At 41.6% G+C, this 19,952-nt stretch overlaps 1 protein-coding gene and 1 long non-coding RNA gene across 5 annotated transcripts in view; one reads left to right on the top strand and one right to left on the bottom strand.

Moving 5' to 3' along the window:
- Positions 1 to 368: 368 nt before the first annotated feature.
- IRF2 (interferon regulatory factor 2) overlaps positions 369 to 19,952 on the top strand; it is a 104,758-nt gene continuing 85,174 nt past the window's right edge. Inside the window, exon 1 of the mRNA XM_068532007.1 lies at positions 369 to 388. The gene's annotated coding sequence lies outside the window, so the exon portion shown is untranslated. The remainder of the gene's footprint in view (positions 389 to 19,952) is intronic.
- Positions 7,800 to 19,909, bottom strand: LOC137755893 (uncharacterized). 4 transcript variants are annotated; one of them, XR_011072121.1, is made up of 6 exons: positions 19,827 to 19,909; positions 19,268 to 19,432; positions 16,434 to 16,568; positions 9,437 to 9,927; positions 8,371 to 8,530; positions 7,800 to 8,252 (listed from the first exon to the last, which is right to left on the bottom strand). It is a non-coding gene; the product is annotated as an uncharacterized lncRNA (long non-coding RNA). The 4 variants fall into 4 exon arrangements; XR_011072120.1 differs by having other exon boundaries at positions 7,800 to 8,530; XR_011072122.1 differs by lacking the exon at positions 9,437 to 9,927 and having other exon boundaries at positions 7,800 to 8,530.

The following is a 19,952-nucleotide window of genomic DNA, read 5'->3' as shown; positions in this document are numbered from 1 at the left end:
CTCCTGTGGACCAGGGCACTGTGATGAAAGAACACCCCACCCTCCTTCCCCTGTTCACACAGTGTGCCAAGAGTTCTGGGCAGTGCGCACCGCCTCGCTGGCTATAATCTGACAGGGCCGTGGCTGCAGTGGCCCCGGGGAGGGTCCCTGCCGGCTCCTCTGTTCCCTGGAGCCTGGGAGATGGAGCTCCCCCTCCCTTCCTGCAGCTCCTCAGGCTCTGCTGTGCAGGTGAGGAGCATCCATTCGCACCGACCGGACTGCAGGACGGATCACCAGGTCAGTGCAGTTCGGAGCCTGGCCTCCAGAAAGCGTCTCCTTTCCTCGCTGCTGCCAGAAAGGAAAGAAGGGACCTTCAATCCAGTCTCTCTACCCAGGGACCCTCTTACAGGTAAGAGATGCAGTCTGATAGTGTATGACCTTCCGCTGGTTTTGCCCATGTTAAGTGAGACCTCATGGAACAAAGCAGCCATGCAAAGAGCTGGAGAAGAACATTCTAGGAAGAGAGAACAGGAACTAGAAAGCCCTGAGGAGAGAATGAACAGGGTGAGTTTTAGAAACGGGAAGGAGACCAGTGTGATGAAAGCGGGGTTCAGCAAACTTTTCTTGCAAAGGGCCAGCTAGTAAATATCTTAAGCTTTTAGGCCAGTCGGTCTTGGTCACAACTGCTCTGCTCTTGTAGCACAGAAGCCGCCCTGGACAATGCATACACGGATGGGCATGGCTGTGTTCCAACAAAACCGTATTTATGGACACTGGTAATTGAATTGCCTATCATTTTCACATGTCACAATATAGTGTTCTTCTTTTGATTTTTTTCCCAACCGTTTAAAAATGTAAAAACCATTCTCAGCTCAGGAGCTGTACAAAAACAGGCAGTCGGCTGGGTTTTGCCCGTGGGCTGTCATTTGCTGACCCCAGGGCTAAAGCATGGGGAGCAAGTGGGAGAAAGAGTAGTCCCAGATGGAGTGAGAGAGAATGAGGTGGGCGCAGGCCAGACCCCATGCAGGGGTTTTGTAGGCCATGGAAGCAAGAGCAGATTTTATTCTAATTGCTGTGGGGAATGCCTGAGGGGCTTTAGGCAGGAGTGTGACGTGATATATTTTAATAACACTCTGGTGCATCTGAGTCTAGAGTGGACTGTCAGGAGACAAAAGTAGAAGCAGAGATACCAGTCAGGAGCCTTCTCCATCAGACCAGGAAGAGACAACAAAATCCTGGAATGGGAGTTAAATCCCCAACCTCAAAGGGAGTGGCCCATCAGGGGGATAGGTGTTTGAGCAGAGCACCTGGTACATAGCATGTTCTCAGTAAGTGTACGTTCCCTACACTTTCCTTCCTTCTTTGGTGATAAAAAGGCTGGAATACTGGTTTGGTCCAAATCTCTCACCACTCTCAGAAAAATGAGTCATTCTACTAAAAATAAGTCAGCTAATATCATGAAAAGTGAGTGGACACACACTTAAGTTTTGTTAATGATTCTGTGATAGGTTATGTGTATGTGTGTGTGTGTGTGTGTGTATTCATATTTTTGTTGAGCCACATGAAATAGCTAAAATTTTCTACTGATTAAGGTTTATCAAGATCACTGGCCTTATTGGTGCTCTGAAAATACATTTAGTTTTAGTCTATTTAGTTGTCCTCATTAAAAGTATTAATATGTAAATCAAACCATCATGCTGTATGCCTTAAATTTATATAATGATGTATGTCAATTATTTCTCAATAAAACTGGAAAAAAGAATTAATATATTGAAAAGGTTTTTAAAAATTATCCTTAAGTACCGAGAGAAAAAAACGAACTTGATCATTTTGCCAGAATTAACAAAAACCAACCTTTATACACCATTCCATGTTCTCCCAGTCTCTTAATCTCACCTGGCATTGAATCAGCATAAAAATGTAAGAAACACCAAAGTCACGAATTTGCCTGATATTGGCAAATTATCAGCTTGGAAAAGGGGGATGAATCACCCTGGATCCCATATGGGACCACATAAGACCATGAGGTTGAGATGAGGCGTGATAAAAATCTAACCAACCCGGAATCTGGGCATGAAGTAGACAGTTGTAGGGTTAAAGATTTTAGACCTATTTGATTTTATGTACTTAGAAAGGTAGAGGTGGTTAATCAGTAGTTATTAATATTATATTTACAGCAAAGCATACATATGACCATAGTTCTTGGCCCAGGACGGCTCTGGGGAGAATCCTTCCTCGCCTCTTCCAGTTCCCATGGCTCCGAGCATTCCTTGGCTTGCAGCTGCATCACTGTAGTCTCTGCCTTTGTCCTCACGTGGATTTGTCCTCTGTGGGTGTGTCTTCTTCTCTTCTTTATAAGGACACTTGTCTTTGGATTGAGGGCCCACCAGGGTGACCCAGAATGATCTCATTTCCAGATCCTTAACTGACGACAAGTCTACTGTCATCTTTATTTTTGTTCTTTTTTATATAATACCTTTTTCTTCTCTGGCTGCTCTTAAGATTTTTCTCTTTATCATGTGTTTTCAGAAATTTGGTTATGATTTACCTCACTGTGTTTTATTGTTTGTTTCATTGATTGTCCTGCTTAAGGTTTGTTGATCTTCTTGCATCTATGGGATTCATCAAACTTGGAAAATTTTTGGTCATTATTTCCTCAAAGATTTTTTTCTGGCCTCCCCCCATTCCTCTCTCTTTCTCTTTCTGGGATTTCAGTTAAATATATGTGTGTCAGATTGCTTCGCATTACCCCAAAGGATCACTCAGTCTTTGTTTATATTTTCATTTTCTTTCTGTCTTTTTTTTTTTTTAATCTCTGTGCTTCATTGTGGATAGATCGTATTGCTATCACTTCATATTCCCTGGCCTTTTCTGCCTAATCTGCTGCTATTCCTATCCAGTGAAATTTTTTGAAATAAACTTTTATTTGAGAAGAGTCTTAGATTTACAGAAAAACTGCAAAGATAGTACAGAGTTCCTGTATACTCCTCACCCAGTTTCCCCTATTGCTAACATTTTACATTACTGTGACACATTTGTTACAGCTAATGAACCAACGTTGGTATATTACTATTAACTAAAGTCCATACTTTATTCAGATTTCCTTAGTTTTTACCTAATGTCCTTTTTCACCTCTAGGATGCCACATTACATGTAGTTATCATGCCTCCTTAGGCTTCGCTAGGTTGTGACAGTTTCTCAAACTTTTTTGTTTTGGATGCCTTTGAGAGTTTTGAGGAGGTATTTTGTGGAATGTCCCTCAGTTTGGGTTGGTCTGATGTTTTCCGCATGGTTAGACCGAGTGTATTAGGTTTTTTTTGCTGTCGTAATAAATTACTACAAACTTAGTGGCTTAAACAATACAACACAAATATATTACTTACAATTCTGTAGGTCAGAAGTCTGACGTGAGTCTCACTGTGTCAAATCAAAGTGTCAGAGGGCTGTATTCCTCTCTGGAAGTTCTGGGGGATTCTGTGTCCTTGTCTTAGCTTCTAGAGGCCATTTACAACCCCTTGGCTGGGGGTCCCTTCCTCCATCTACAAACCGAGCAACTCTCTCTGATCTTCCGTCTCTGACCTGCTACCATCGTCACATCTCTCTCTCTGTCTCTGGCAACAGAGCAGTAAAAGGTTTCCACTTTTAAGGACTCATGTGATTAGACTGGGTTCACCCAGATAATCCAGGGTAGTTTCTGGATCTCAAGGTCCCTATCCTTAATCTCATCTGCAAAGTCTCTTTTCCCATAAAGTAATATATTCTGGGGTTTAGAATATGGACATTTTGGGGGCCATTATTCTGCCTACCACATTGGAGTTACGGATTTTTGATACAAAGGCCACTGAGTCATTTTCATTACATCATATTAAGGGTTCATGCTATCAACATGATTTATCACTGATGATGTTAACTTTGATCACTTGGGTGAGGTAGTTTGTCAAGTTTCTCCACTATAAAGTTATCTTTGCCTCTATTTCCATACTGTTCTCTTTGGAAGGAATTCACTAGGCGCATCCCACACTTAAGGGATTAGAATTATGCTCTACTTCCTTGAGGGAGTAGGACCTACATAAAATTATTTGAAATTTTTCTGTATGCATATTTGCATTTATTTATTTATTATCATTGATTTTTATTAGTATGGACTCATCAATATTTATTTTATACTTTGAGTTATAATCCAATATTTTCTTTTTCTTTTTTTTTTTTTTGTTCAAACTGTTTCAGCATAGGTCTTTCATTTGGCTCCTTTGTTCCTTTGACATGCCTCCACCATTTTGTTTTTTTGAGAACTTTCTTGCTTTCTGTATATTCTCTGCCCCAGCTCTAGAATCTCATTTCTCCAAGAAGTCCTGGTTTCTTTTATTGGAGAATGGATTTAGAAACCAAGATCTGGTTCTGGGTTCATCCAGTTAAACTTTCAGATGGTGTACTTTTTATCTTAGAATTTTCATTTATTTCTTTTTGATATCTTCCTTTTCTCTTTCTCATTAGGTTCATATTTTCCTTTAAATATGTGTTCACAATTATAACATCTTTAAAAAAAAATCTTTGTCTTCTACTTCCATCATATCTAGCTTTTATTTGTATCTATTCCTACTGCTTTTTTTTCTTGATTCTCGGTCATGTTTTCTTACTTCTTGGCATGTTTAGTAATTTTTTGTTAGATTTTAGACATTGTGTATTTTATGTTGCTGAATGTTTGAATTCTTGTTTGATTTTTCATCTTTAATGAGTTTTTGGCTTTGTTTAGGCAAATAGTTTTTTTTGTTTTGTTTTGTTTTTTAAATTTATTTATTTATTTATTTATTTTTGGCTGTGTTGGGTCTTCGTTTCTGTGCGAGGGCTTTCTCCAGTTGCGGCGAGCGGGGGCCACTCTTCATCGCGGTGCACGGGCCTCTCACTGTCGGCGGCCTCTCCCGTTGCGGAGCACAGGCTCCAGACGCGCAGGCTCAGTAGCTGTGGCTCATGGGCTTAGTTGCTCTGCAGCATGTGGGATCTTCCCAGACCAGGGCTCGAACCCGTGTCCCCTGCATTGGCAGGCAGATTCTTAACCACTGCGCCACCAGGGAAGCCCTAGGCAAATAGTTTTACTCACATTTCAGCTTTATCCCTTCGAGACCTGATTTTAATTTTTCTAAGACATATGGAAAGTAGCCCCGCTCCAGCGTTTGTTCAGCCCTACCAGAGAGGCATAAATGGCTTGGCATCTCCATTCTGCCTGTTGGGAATTTGATCAATTCCAAGGTCTGTGTAAGCTCTGGGAATATTTCATTTACCATGCCCCAGTCATTGTTTGTCCAGCCTTTTGGAGTTCTGGTTTTCACATGCCTAGTCCAGAACTCAGCAAACGCTAGAGGGGACCGTACAAATTTCTGGAGCTCTTTTTCTGTGTAACTATGTCTTTTTGAGAACTCTGCCTCACAACTTCCATCTATCTAAGCTTCTCTGATGTCTGATCTTTGTTTCCTCAGTTTCTTCCCTGCTTCTATTTGGGTCCCCCCATCCCTGCAGCTGCAGCATGGAAATCACCTCCAACAGAAAGCCCAGGGCTCACTTCATCTGATTCCCTTTTCTCAAGGATCATTGTCCTGTGCTGCCTGAAAAACTGTTGTTTCATATGTTTTGTCCAGTTTTCTAGTTGTTTACTGCAGGTTGTCAAGTCTAGTCCTTATCACTCTTTCATGGCCAAACTATCCCTTCCTTTCTTAATTGTGATGTCTTGATATAGATCTTCACATATCTTCATTTACATATTGAATTAGACATTGGGGTGCCTTTTAAATTTGGAAAATCATGTCCCTCAAAATTTCCTGAGGAATTTTCTTATGCCTCTACTAATTTCCTATCCACGGTTATCTCAATTCTCATCTTCTAAAATTTGTACTAGATATTGGATCTCTTGCATTGAGTATCCATTTTTTATTATTTTTTCCTATTGTCCATTTCTTTATTATTTTATTATGCTTTATATTGAGATTTACTTGACTTTATCTTCCAGTTATTCTATAGAATTAAAAAAATGTTCTGTCATATTTTTAATTTCTAGGAACCCTTTTGTATTCTCTAATTGTTCCTTTTAATATCATTTTGTTCTTCTTTTGTAGATGTAATATCTTCTCTCACATCTTTAATGATATTAACATTTTTTGACATTTTCTTTCCCACACCATCTTTGTTTCCTCTGAGTTCTTTGTTCTGTTTTTTTTCATCATGGTTATATTAGAGTGTCTCTTGGCCCTTGAGTGTTCACTCTTAAAAGTAAGGCACCAAAAAGCTCACCTGACCAGAAGCTCAGCATACATGTGTTGGTCTTATACACTGGTGGTCTTCACTGAGGCAGATCGGGGGACCAGTTGTTGTTTTTACTGAGGCCCTGCAAATATCACTGTTTACAAGTATTTTCTCTGGGGTAGCACCCTCCAATCTCCTTTCTTGGAATTTTATTCTGGATGTTGGTGTTCTGGGTCTGAGCAGTAGAAAAGAAATGGAGATTTCACTGTTCCACACACAGACTCCCTCAATTCTCTTGCTTCAGATGGAACTCCACCTCTGCTCACCTCAGAGTCTGGAGGGAGAAGAGAGGTCAACAAACTGCTTGGGAACTGGGTGGGGGTGGAGAACTGGAGAGATCAATTTAATCCTGCTGCCCCCTGCCCAGTTGTTCCCATTCCTGTGCTTTTCTGGGTTCTGTATGGAAAATTAGCTCACTCCTCAACTCCCTTTGCAGCCACTAAGGTTCAACCTTCCTTCTCTCTGCTTAGTCTTTGATATTCATCTTTCCAAATTCTCTCTCTATATACTGTGGGCACAGACATCTCCTAGTTTCCGAATGATGGATATGCATTTCTGTTACCTGTTTTCCTTGATGTTTCTTGGTGAATTTTGAGAGAAGGTGTTTGGGTGGGTATGTCTTTACTCTGTCATTCTGAAACCAGAGTCTCCCACGTTTTTGTAGCAGAAAACAGGACTCTTATAATTCCTTTATTTTTGTTTCATTAAAGCCTAAACTTGGAGATAAATTAAATTTTAATCTAATTTGAGCTTTATACTGGCTAATAGGAAGAAATGAAGTATATAGAAAAAGGGTTAGAGGTCATCGAACATCTAGATAAAATACTAGTTTAGTGCACAGGTGTTTTGCCTATGTGACCACAAGCTCAACATCTGAGCATTAGATATTTTCTTCTTTAGTTTTCACCGCTGTCTGGAATCATCATAGCCATGTAATTAAAGTAACTTGTGAGCGGAATGCTGATTTAACAAATAACTTGAGGCTACTCTTCTGTACATGCTGAACGTGGCCATGGACAGATCCACTACATTACATCAGCCCGTCCGCTGATACACGCCCTAACCTAAGAGCTTCCAAGGAATTCACATCTGCAGGCACTGATCCGGTGACTGTCACCTTTCGCTTTCATTCCATGGAATCAGTTAAAGTATCCCAAGGAAATAGTTCTCAGCCTATAGTTTTAGAGGCCAAAGAGCTGCCTTAGCGATCTTCTTAAATGCACATATTTCTTCCACATGTTGGATGTAGGAGTCTTTCTGCCCCCATATCCACTTTTTAACTGAAAAAACTAGTTTCCTAACTATACCAATATATTTAATGTATAATTCAACAAAATCCCTTTGGCCTAAACACAGAACTGGCCTGGACTGTAGGACCAGATGAATTTGTTAGATGGGTGTTCTGTGTGGGATGAGAGGACATTTTAAAGTCTGAAAGCTTCTGTGAAGGATTTTTAAAGCTGGCTGTTAAGTATACACACACACACAAATCTATTTTTAATTGCTCATTTATTTATTGTGTGAGCATTTTATTTTATTTTTATTTTTATTTTTTTAATTGGGGTATAGTTGTTTTAATTGCTTATTTATTTTTAACCTATTCTTTAAGGTACAGCTCAAATCCCACTACCCGTAGGAAGCCTGAGCCGTTCTTTGGTATCCTTACTATGCTTTGTTGTTTACCATGTGGAATCATTTATTTTTGGGCTTGACTGATGAAGGTGTCATGCTGATGTAATGGACACCTATCACTCGGTGAATAATCCTCAGAATAGGTACAGAGAAAACTGGACTAAGGTCTCTACTTTTCCTGAGGCCACTGAACTGACATCACGGACATACAAGTAATGGTGAACAGAAACGCACACAGCACTTTCTCAAAGTGTATTCAGTGGGCCAGCCTCCAGCAGCTGCTTGCTTCCCTCCTGTGAATGCATCCAGCCTGCCTGGAGGGGAAGCCGTGGTGGTTCTGTAAGATGCTGTAGGAGAATTCATCAGGGTGAAGCAGAGAACCCTTAACAAGAGCAGGGCTCAAGCTGGCATGAGAGCAACAGCCTTTATTCCCACAGTTTTACACTTTAGGAAACTCCTCCTTACCTTTCAGGTAGCAGATATGCACAGAAAGGGCCACGATGGACCTTTCCCACGGGGAGAGCAGGAGGATCTTATAGGGAAGTGAAACGCCAGCTGCTTAAAAGTGTCTCCATCGTGGGTCTATTGGGTGGCTCTGGGTTAAAGCACTCTTACCAGAAGGGCCCTGAAGTGACATAAACATAGTGGACACTCAAGAAAAGTCTAGGGCTTCCCTGGTGGCGCAGTGGTTGAGAGTCTGCCTGCCAATGCAGGGGACACGGGTTTGAGCCCTGGTCTGGGAAGATCCCACATGCCGCGGAGCAACTAGGCCCGTGAGCCACAACTACTGAGCCTGCGCGTCTGGAGCCTGTGCTCCGCAACAAGAGAGGCCACGATAGTGAGAGGCCCGTGCATTGCGATGAAGAGTGGCCCCCGCTTGCCGCAACTAGAGAAAGCCCTCGCACAGAAACGAAGACCCAACACAGCCAAAAATAAATAAATAAATAAATAAACTTGAAAAAAGGCCACAAGCAAAATTATTTTTTTAAAAAAAAGTCTATTGATAATTATCAAGGGCAGTTTCTCTCTCTCTCTCCTTCTCTCTCTCTGACACACACATACAATACCAAGCAAAACAGAAATCAGAAATCAAAGTGATTTTAATCTTTCTCTTTCATCTGCTCTGTATTTCCAAATTTTCATTTTGTTTTAAAATTATCATCTTTTTTTTTTTTTTAAAGTAAAAACTGTTCTTAAATTTATTTATTTATTTTTGATTGTGTCGGGTCTTCGTTTCTGTGTGAGGGCTTTCTTTAGTTGTGGCGAGCGGGGGCCACTCTTCATCACGGTGCGTGGGCCTCTCACTGTCGCGGCCTCTCTTGCTGCGGAGCACAGGCTCCAGACGCGCAGGCTCAGTAGTTGTGGCTCACGGGCCCAGTTGCTCCGCGGCATGTGGGATCTTCCCAGACCAGGGCTCAAACCTGTGTGCCCTGCATTGGCAGGCAGATTCTCAACCACTGCGCCACCAGGGACGCCCTATCATCTTTTTCCTCAGTACAAAAATAAATAAAGAAAAAAATTAGTAGCTCACCTGTCCTTAAGGTGACCAATATTAACAGCTTCATATCTACACCTTTATCCTTTTAAATTCAAACTTTTTTGGGGGGTGTCCACTGTTGTCTTTGCAAAAAGGAGATCTAAATATGGACCTTTCTTTGCATCTTGATCTTCATTCTTTTTAAAGAAATTCACGTTCTTTTATTTATTTATTTATTTATTTATTTATGACTGTGTTGAGTCTTCGTTTCTGTGCAAGGGCTTTCTCTAGTTGCGGCAAGTGGGGACCACTCTTCATCGCGGTGCGCAGGCCTCTCACCATCGCGGCCTCTCTTGTTGCGGAGGACAGGCTCCAGACGCGCAGGCTCAGTAATTGTGGCTCACGGGCCCAGTTGCTCCGTGGCATGTGGGATCTTCCCAGACCAGGGATCGAACCCGTGTCCCCTGCATTGGCAGGCAGATTCTCAACCACTGCGCCACCAGGGAAGCCCTTGATCTTCATTCTTTATAATAAATCCTGGTCCCCTGTCCAGAACAACAGATATTCTTAATTTGTTCTTTTTTATTGGTGCATAACATCCCACAGAATGGCTCAACCCCAGTTTATTCAGTCATTCAGTTATCAACATTCAAGTTCTTTCTGACTTTGTCACTACAAAGAAGTCTGTATTGCTCTAATCTTCTTCTATAATCATGTATTATTTATATTAGAAAATATCATTTAGACTATAAAAATAGGGAGATAATTACTGTAAAGTCAAGAAACAGATGCTGAATGAACATATAAATGAATGTATTAAATGTTACCTGGGAGTGGGGCCACATGCTATTTCTGTCTTGAAATAATCATCTTTGCACTGTGGGCCCTATCTCCCAACGTGGACCGCAAATGCCTCAAGATCGGGAAGCAGGCCTCTTTCTTCTTTGTTGCCTCCAAAATTGCTGATTACGGTCCTTTGGAGGGTGGGCAGCCGCAGGCCCACACAACGCACTGAGCCCTCATAGTGTCTTTTGAAAACAGCTGTCTAGATTTCAGAATGAAAGTTTCCCATGTGTACAATGTTATAAAATGGTGTATTCCCGGGCCAGCCCGCAAACTCTTAATTTAACCCATAATGAAGGAAAACTATATACTTGTACCATCATGGTTTCTTATTATTTCTGTGGGAAAAATGTTCTGAATTGAGTTTCTGCATGCAGAGAATCCTCCTCTACTGTGTGTGTGTGTGTGTGTGTGTGTGTGTGTGTGTGTGAGAGAGAGACAGAGACAGAGAGAGAGAGAGACTCCTACCCTTTACTGCCTTCAAATGAGTTGTTTTCTCTCCCTTCTGCTAATCCTGTTATACGTGGAAATTGATCAAGCAAAATAGGAAATATGATGACTAAATGTGAAAGTGCCAGAAAGAAGAAAGGCAAAAAAAGAAAAAATTTAACATAAAATTTTGATATTTTGCTTAGTCTTCATTCATGTTTGAGATCTAAGAATTTGAATTTGATTGCTAAGAATATAGTAATATTCTTGCATACAAATGAAATGAAACTTTACAAGTAGAAGAGATTCTTTAGTTGTTATAGATTTCTCCTAAGTCAAACTTTTTCAAACGGCATATTTAAAACATGATGTGAAGCAAAGCAAAAGCTTATTTAAATATTAATAATGATTATGGAATGTATCACTTATTAATAGCCATTGATCTGGACACACGTTAGTTTGTTTTTATATGTTCCTTTGGAGAGTCCTGTTTGGAGAGTCATTAAAAATGAATATTTTGATAAAATTGAAGACTGGGAGAAACTATATAGCATTTGTAGGAAAAAATTATCTTCTACACAGAGATTTAAAAATTCTTATAAGAATGTAGTGCAAAATATAAGATGTATTAACCAGTGCTTTGTTTTTTGAAGTCCCATGGATAAAACTAGCTAAAACTTACAAGTCAGGCTTCCCTGGTGGTGCAGTGGTTAAGAATCCGTCTGCCAATGCAGGGAACACAGGTTCAAGCCCTGGTCCGGGAAGATCCCACATGCCACGGAGCAACTAAGCCCGTGCGCCACAACTACTGAGCCTGTGCTCTAGAACCCGCGAGCCACAACTACTGAAGCCCGCACGCCTAGAGGCCGTGCTCTGCAACAAGAGAAGCCACCGCGATGAGAAGCCCGTGCACTGCAACGAAGAGTAGCCCCCATTCACCGCAACTAGAGAAAAGCCCACGCACAGCAACGAAGACCCAACAGAGCCAAAAATAAAATAAATAAATTAAAAAAAAACCTTACAAGTCCTTTACATAAAAATCATAAGCATATCAAGAAATAATTTTCTGAAATCACCTATAAAAATATATTAAAATGTTTACATTAATAAAAGGAAAATCTATTCTTAAAAATGTTAATTTTTTAAAAGGAAGAAAATCACCCATAGTTCCACTCCTCAAAGACACCCACTATTAATGTTTTGATGTAGTTCCTTTTCACCTTACTTATATGAACATCTTTAGGGTGACCTTACTGTACATATAAAACTTTGTTTTCCTTTCACCCTCGATGGAGCATAAGTTTCGTACTATCTTACTTAAGTTCATCATAAGCAAAAATACCAATAAGAGTGTATATGTGGTAAAATATTTGTAAGCATTGTGGAAGATGACAGGGCTGGGTTAGTGTTCCTCTAATTTCTCAATGAGGGAAAAGGCTTGGTGAAAAGTGTCATATAAACATGACATCAACCACATACATTGTGAAACGAGTCGTCATGAATCTGTTGGTTCTGCATCCCTGAAAAGATGAAAAGTTCTCATCAAGGTAGGAAATAAAAACAAGGAACTATGGAGACAATCTGAGCAACTCAAGTGAGGGTGAACCTACAATGTTGGCCCCTCCACCGAGGCTGGCTCCGCCCAGCCACCCAGCGTGAACTCACCCATCAACCCTCCCTCGGGCGTCTGTTCCTGGGTCTGCATATTTCTTTCTCTCCTTCAGTCTTCAGGTTCTTCACTTATGGTTTGTCGTGTTTTCTTTCTTATCTCCAGTTATAGGAAAATGAAGCAAAACTAACTGCCAGTAGTATTGGTGGCTTTGATCTTTTTCACATTTTTTTTTAAAGCGACAGAACCTTTTCCCCAAATGAAATCTTACGCAGAAACTCAATATGTAAAACAGGAAAGAAAGTGATATTTTTTTTTTGGTTGTCTGGAGAGAAGTGGTGCTAAAAACCCAGCATCCACAGCTGGACATTGAGAAAATAGTGGTGGGCTGTTTAAATCAACATTTGCTTTCAAATTACAAAACATCCAAGGCAAATCGTGAAGTTTTACTTACGCCAATTGTTCTGCCAACAAAAATTTAGTTTTGTGGAAACTATTTATTACACACAAGGGGTTTCTGATGGAAAAGAAATTTTAAAATTTTTAGAAATCAAAAAAAAGAAATACATTTGAAACCATTAAATTTTGGAATGAATGTTGATTTTGTGGTGACACAATCTCTGAAAATTATCATCATTCACTCAAAACAGTCTGAGGAAAATAGCATGTGCCTGGAATCCACAGTTGAATATATCTTCTTTTTTTTTTTAAGGGGAGTTTTTATGGGGGTAGGGTAAAAAGAATGAAGCAAAAATTTACTTCATTTATTTGTGGAGATGAAAATCAGAGAGAAAGTTAAAGGGAAAGAAATACCTTAGGAATACCAAAAAGAAATGAAAAAGAAGATTAAACTGTTTCAAAATATCCCCAATGCATTGTTTCCTCAACAAATTGATCATGTAATGAACTGAGAGGTCAGTGCAAGAACAGTTACAAATTCTTCTGAGAAATCCACAAATTAAGAAATCCTTGCATTTCATTGACGTTGAGGAGACAGTTGGGAAATTTATAGCGTGACCTTTTAAAACCACAGAACCCTTCAAAATCTTCCCATTGATCTTAGAATAAAATCCAAAGTCCTGGGCTTCCCGGAAGGTGGCGCAGTGGTTGAGAATCTGCCTGCCAATGCAGGGGACACGGGTTCGAGCCCTGGTCTGGGAAGATCCCACATGCCGCGGAGCGACTAGGCCCGTGAGCCACAATTGCTGAGCCTGCGCGTCTGGAGCCTGTGCTCCATCCGCAACAAGAGAGGCCGCGATAGTGAGAGGCCCGCGCACCGCGATGAAGAGTGGCCCCCACTTGCCGCAAGTAGAGAAAGCCCTCGCACAGAAACCAAGACCCAACACAGCAATCAATCAATCAATCAATCAATCAATCAATTAAAAAAAAAAATCCAAAGTCCTTGATCTGGCCTCTGCCCACCTGCCTGTGTCCTTCTTACCCTCATTCAGAACTCTGAAGTCACATTCACCTTCTTTTGGTTTCCAGAATATGCTAGACCCTTTTGCTTTTCAGGGCCTTTGTCTTCAATCTTTCCCCTGGCTCGGGGCTTCATCACACAATTGATATCAGTTACGTGTTGAAGTGTGTCCCCATCAAAATTCATGTTGAAATCCCAATCCCGCAATACCTCAGATTGTCTTTGCAGATGTAATGAATTAAGATGAGATCATATTGGAGTATGGTGGGCCCCTAATCCAGTAAGACTAGTGTCCCTATAAAACAGGGAAATTTGGATACAGACACACATCCAGGGAGAACACCACGTGAAGATGAAGGCAGAGATGGAGTGTTGCTGCTACAAGCCAAAGAATGCCCAGGATTGCTGGCCAACCACCAGAAGCCAGGAGGCAAGGAACAGATCCTTCCCCCATAACCCTCAGAAGGAGCCAACCCTGTGGACACCTTGAGCTTGGACTTCCAGCTTCCAGAACTGTGAGGCAATGCATTTCTGCTACTTCCACCACCTGGCTTGTGGTACTGTGTTATGGCAGCCCCAGGAAATGAATACAGTCTCCTCTCCTCTAAGTTTTGGCTTAAATGTCATTTTCTCCTTGAGAAACCTTCCTTGACCGCCTAGATCCCCCAGTATTTTCTATCCAAAGTCCTGTTCGTTTCCCTCAGGACACGGATACAAATCTGTAACTATTTTCTTGGTTTGTCTGTCTGTCTGTTGACATCACCCCCACTAGAATGTAAGCTCCAGGAGAGCAGGGGTTGGTCCTGCCTTGTTCTTACCGGCTTGTCAGGAGCACGGCTAGGAAATGTCTTGGAGTTGCATCTCAGGAGAAGGAGGCAGCGCCGAGAGGTGTGTGTGTGAATTGTCGTGCACCTTTTGGATGTAGTGGAGATGAAACTTTCTGAGGAAGTAGGAGCATTTAAAAATACTGTCAATCCTTTGTTTTCTGACTCTTCTGTCTTTCTGACTGGCAAACTTCCAAACATTTTCCAATAGGATAAGATGTGTTATTCAAAATGCTCAGAAGTTTGGGGACAAAGAGAACAGACTGAACATCATCAAGGTTCACATGCTGTGAATGAGGAGCTTATAGGAAAATGGTGGAAGCTGTAACAAAAATTCTTCAAATATTCGGATTCAGTGAATTATGTGGTTTGCTGAATTTATGTTACAAACTGGAAATTTATTTAAAAAAATTTTTTTTAATTTTATTTATTTTTGGCTGCGTTGGGTCTTCGTTGCTGTGCGCGGGCTTTCTCTAGTTGCGGTGAGCAGGGGCTACTCTTCATTGCGGTTCACGGGCTTCTCATTGCGGTGGCTTCTCTTGTTGCGGAGCACAGGCTCTAGGTGCGTGGGCTTCAGTAGTTGTGGCACGCGGGCTCAGTAGTTGTGGCTCATGGGCTCTAGAGCGCAGGCTCTGTAGTTGTGGCGCACGGGCTTAGTTGCTCCGAGGCATGTGGGATCTTCCTGGACCAGGGCTCGAACCTGTGTCCCCTGCATTGGCAGGCGGATTCTTAACCACTGCGTCACCAGCAAAGTCCCTAAAATATTTTTAATACTTGAAACTATTATAGTAATTTTTTCTAAAGAACCTCAAGGCAAGGCTATAGGCACTTTTTCTTTCTGACTTTAAAAGCACTACTTTATAGTTTATCACCTTAGAGAAATAATGAATATTTCAAAGCCATTTGGGATGAGACAGAGAAATTATAGCAAAAAAAAAATTTTGAAGTTTTCAAAGTTGAAACCCTTCATTTTGGACAAGAAAAATTCACTCATCTCTCTCTCCCTGTCTGCCCCCATACACACACACACACACACACACACACACATCCTGGCACTTTTAAAGAGTATTTCTTCCCTTCATCAGAAGAACAGGACAACATTAATATTTATTACTAAGGATTGGGCAATATATTACTCAATTTAAATTCATTATTTTCAGAGAATAATTGCAACAAAATGCACCTCATTTTAGAGTTTTAGCAAAATGGAAGAAACTGTTACATGAGGTAATATTTCTCCAACTTGATGCCTATGGTCCCTGAACTTTGATTGATGGCTTTTTCAACATCTTTGCAGTTCTACTGTTTCAACTGCAATCTAATATGGCTGTATATTTTTTCAGTGTGAACTTGACAATGATATTCTTTGCTTTGTATTGGCCAACTGCTCTGGCAAGTGTGGAACACTCATTTTCCATGATTTTATAACCTCTGCTAAATTATAGCAGCATGGAAGAGAGCCTTCGTGGCCAGGACCGAAGTGGTACCAGAGATATTGTGGGGAAAATTAGGGCATCAACTGACAGACTGATGAGGGGGGCACTGATTTAATCACAGCTATAAATACTTAACCCTTTAGTGAGCATGCCATCATAGTCTACATTCATAACTTTAACGTACAGTTATAAAGACTGCGATTATAGATGGAGGTGATGTCCGAGCCACTACTAGGATGATTCAATGGAAATTAACATTCCAATTTACTAGACTGTAAGAAAACTTCTTGGAAGGCAGATATTTTCATTTGTTTTGTTCACAAGAAAAGTTCTTGGGCATTCAATAAATGATTATTACTTGACTCAATAAATGATTCAATAAATTATTATTACTTGACTCAATAAAGGATTATTGCTTAAATGATTATTTTATCAAACTATTCTCATTTATTAGAAAAATAAATTAAAAACCCATTTGAGAGGGGCTAACCTTGAATGTATCTTTAAGTTTCAATCATGGAGAGGTCAATTGCTGCATGGCCAAGTAATCACTCTCCTTTCTCGACTCCCTTGAAAAGAAATGAGTCCTGATGCATCCAGGTAGACGGTCCTAGGATGTTCCATCCTGCAGGTGAAACGTAAACACGCCTCACTCAGGAGCTCACCCTAGTTTCAATATACTACACTGCTCAAACAATATCTGTTGCTTTAGACCAGGTGTTTGGTCAGATTTCTTTGGTATGGCAAAGGCTATTTTTTCCAGAAACTTTCAAAAAGGTTATATTTTGCTATACTGATCCGTTTTCCACAGAGATTTATGACTGTATGCATCTCATCAAAGGGCTAAAATATTTCTTGACGATGTATATCAATACACAGTGGATTTTGGGGTCATATTTACATGTCTTCAAGGGCATAAGAACAGAATGAAATTCAGTCTATGTTTTATGAGTTTAGGGGCCTGGAAATTGGAAATGATACCCATGCACAGGGAGCTCCAGGGGCTCAGGAAAGGTGGGAGTTGGTGATGTCTCCCAGTTTCCTGGCTGGTTAATGAAGTGACAAATACAAGGTGGTAGGGAAAGATGTTATGAGTTTAGTTTTGGACATAAATAATTTGTTGTACCCGAGGAACATCTAGAATAAATGCATCCAGAGCTTAGAAATTATAGATGATGGAGTTATCACCAAATAGTGATATCTGAAGCTTTGGATGTGGGTGAGAGCACTCAAAGAGAAAGCATGTAGAATTAGAAAATAGGAGGGGTGAAGACAGAATATCTAGAAACACCATAATTTAGGAGGCTGGCAGCAGAAGAGGAGCCAGCCGAGAAATAAAACAGGAGAAGGATGTCACATAGGCATCGGGCAGTATGATGGGAATTATTAAATGATACAGAGACGCTGAGCAGATGAGGACTGGAAATGGCCCTTTAGAAAAATTACTAGAGGGACTTCTCTGGCAGTCCAGTGGTTAAGACTCGGTGCTTCCACTGCAGGGGGCACAGGTTCGATTCCTGGTCAGGGAACTAAGAGCCCTGCATGCTGTGTGGTGGAGTCAAAAAAAAAAAAAAAAAAATTACTAGAAGGAAATACATAAAAATATCACCAGGTCTATTCCTTACTGGTAAGATTGCAGGTGTCATATTTTCTTTTCAACTTTTCTGTATTTCCTGCATTCTGCACAATAAATATCGATTACATTTATATTAAAAATACTCTGATAAAGTCTAAAATATTTTTTGAGAACCCAGGGCAAGTACCTATTAATTCCCAAGTAGTTGAGTGCCTCTGTGCTGGACACCATGCTAAGGACAAAACAACGAACAAGAGGATGGCTCTGCTCGGCTTCCCTGGTGGCGCAGTGGTCGAGAATCTGCCTGCTAATGCAGGGGACGCGGGTTCGTGCCCTGGTCTAGGAGGATCCCACATGCCGCGGAGCAACTAGGCCCGTGAGCCACAACTACTGAGCCTGCGCGTCTGGAGCCTGTGCTCCGCAACAAGAGAGGCCGCGACGGTGAGAGGCCCCCGCACCGCGATGAAGAGTGGCCCCTGCTTGCCGCAACTAGAGAAAGCCCTTGCACAGAAACGAAGACCCAACACAGCAATCAATCAATAAATCTTTAAAAAAAAAAAAAAAAAATTAAAAAAAAAAAAAAAAAGAGGATGGCTCTGCTGTTTTACCAAAAGGAATGGAAGCTGGGTTGACAAGGGAGGGGTGTAGAGCTTGTGGGGCACAGTAGCAGGAGATGGGGCTGGAAAAGAAGTTTGGTGCCAGATTATAATGGGCTTTTTATGTCTTGTCAAATAATATGGACTTTATTCTGAAGGCTGTGGAGAGATTTTTGAGGGGTGGAGTTTGGATTGGAATTGTGCTTTACCTGAAGTTGATTTTCTGCTTAACTTGGCTGTTAACCTGGATGAGCCCGAGTTAAGAAACCCAGTTCTGAGGCCACTGCCATAGCTGAATAAAGGCGATGCAAAGGGGATGGAGGAGGGGCCAGGCCCAGAGAGATTTGGGGTCAGCATCAACAGGTCAGTAGGATACTACTGATTGGATGTGTGTTGGGGGGAAGGAAAACATTAAGGACTACTGGGTTTTTAACTTGGGCCCATGGGTGGTAAAGAGTGACAACTGTCCTACAGAGTTTGTATACAGTTACTCTAATCACCTATAATAGTCATTGCTTTATGAAATAAGAAAGTGACTGGCTGGGTCAAATAGTATTCTATGAGGGGATAAGAAATAATGGTGCATGGGAAATCTATTTTTGAGACCACGGCCACAAAACAGAAGCCTAAACCCTCAGCTGTCTCCTCACCAAAAGCATTGAGATACTTTTCTTTTTCCAGTCCATAGAACTCAATACTTCTGTGACAAAGAGGGTGTTGGAGCTATGTTTTTAGAAAAGTGTTTACATATATGTAGCTCTGGCCTCTCAGGAAGGGACTTTCTGTGTCGGGGAGAGAAGTTTGGGAGAAGGCCAATGAAACTGCATGTGGGGGAAGAAACAGGTATAACCAGGTGAGAATCTATACTTTAAAACGAGGGACCCCAAAAACGGCAGGTCCCAAGTGAACTGTATCAGTTTGAGCTAACACACCTTGAAGGTGACAGGTGCTGCCCCTGTATTCTTGCATTCTCTCACTCATCCCCATTTCAAGGCATTGAATACTGAGGCATTAGGTTAAGCAACTTGACTGGGGATGCCCAGCTAGTAAGTTAAAGAGGCCAAATTTGAACCTAGCTGCATGTACTACAGTATAAAACCCCTCTCCTGGACCAGCCACATTAAGACATCTTTCAGGAAAATTAGCTCTCACCCTTGCCCATCTCATCCTGCAGGGAGGGAACTTCTGTTGCACACTCAGTCTGGGAGGACGCTGCTGGTGACTTACTAGGGGAAGGCCTTCCTTTTCGCCCCCAGACGGAGCTCCAGGCGGTGTCCCTGATGACAGCTGCCCTTCAAATGGTTACACACTCAGCTACTGAAAAGGGTTCAAGTAAAGTTAAGGATGCGTTACTTGGCCCAGTTATTGCACTAGTATCTAAGTAATGCTCTCTTGTCAGTTAACTGCTCCTCGTGTTCCTTGGAAGTGGGCAGTGTTACAAAGTGAATTTTTATTCACTCAGAAAACAGGCTCTAAACACCGCTGACACCTGCCCCACCAACTGCATGGCAAGAGCTTTGCCTCCCCGACACGCCCTCCTCCTCCCTCCTTCCCTACCTTCAGGTGACCCTTAGGATGGAGTCAGGTAGGTACCTGCTGTCCCCTCCTACCGCCGCCAGCTTACGGCCGGAACCCAAGCTCGCGCCCAGTACCCCACCCCCCGGACCCCCACTCGAGTGTGAGCGCCCGGGTGTGCGAGCAGCAGACTCACGCGCAGCCGCTTGTTGCTCCCGCTGCCGCGACGTGGGGAAGTGAAAATGAAATTGACTTTTCTGAGAAATGATGAAAGCGGCGCTGCCTGCCAATGAACAGCGGCGGCGAACTTCCGCACCTCCAG

This window comes from Eschrichtius robustus, chromosome 21 (assembly GCF_028021215.1).
Source record: "Eschrichtius robustus isolate mEscRob2 chromosome 21, mEscRob2.pri, whole genome shotgun sequence".
Taxonomy (NCBI): domain Eukaryota; kingdom Metazoa; phylum Chordata; class Mammalia; order Artiodactyla; family Eschrichtiidae; genus Eschrichtius; species Eschrichtius robustus.
This window is presented reverse-complemented; position numbering and strand designations above follow the sequence as displayed.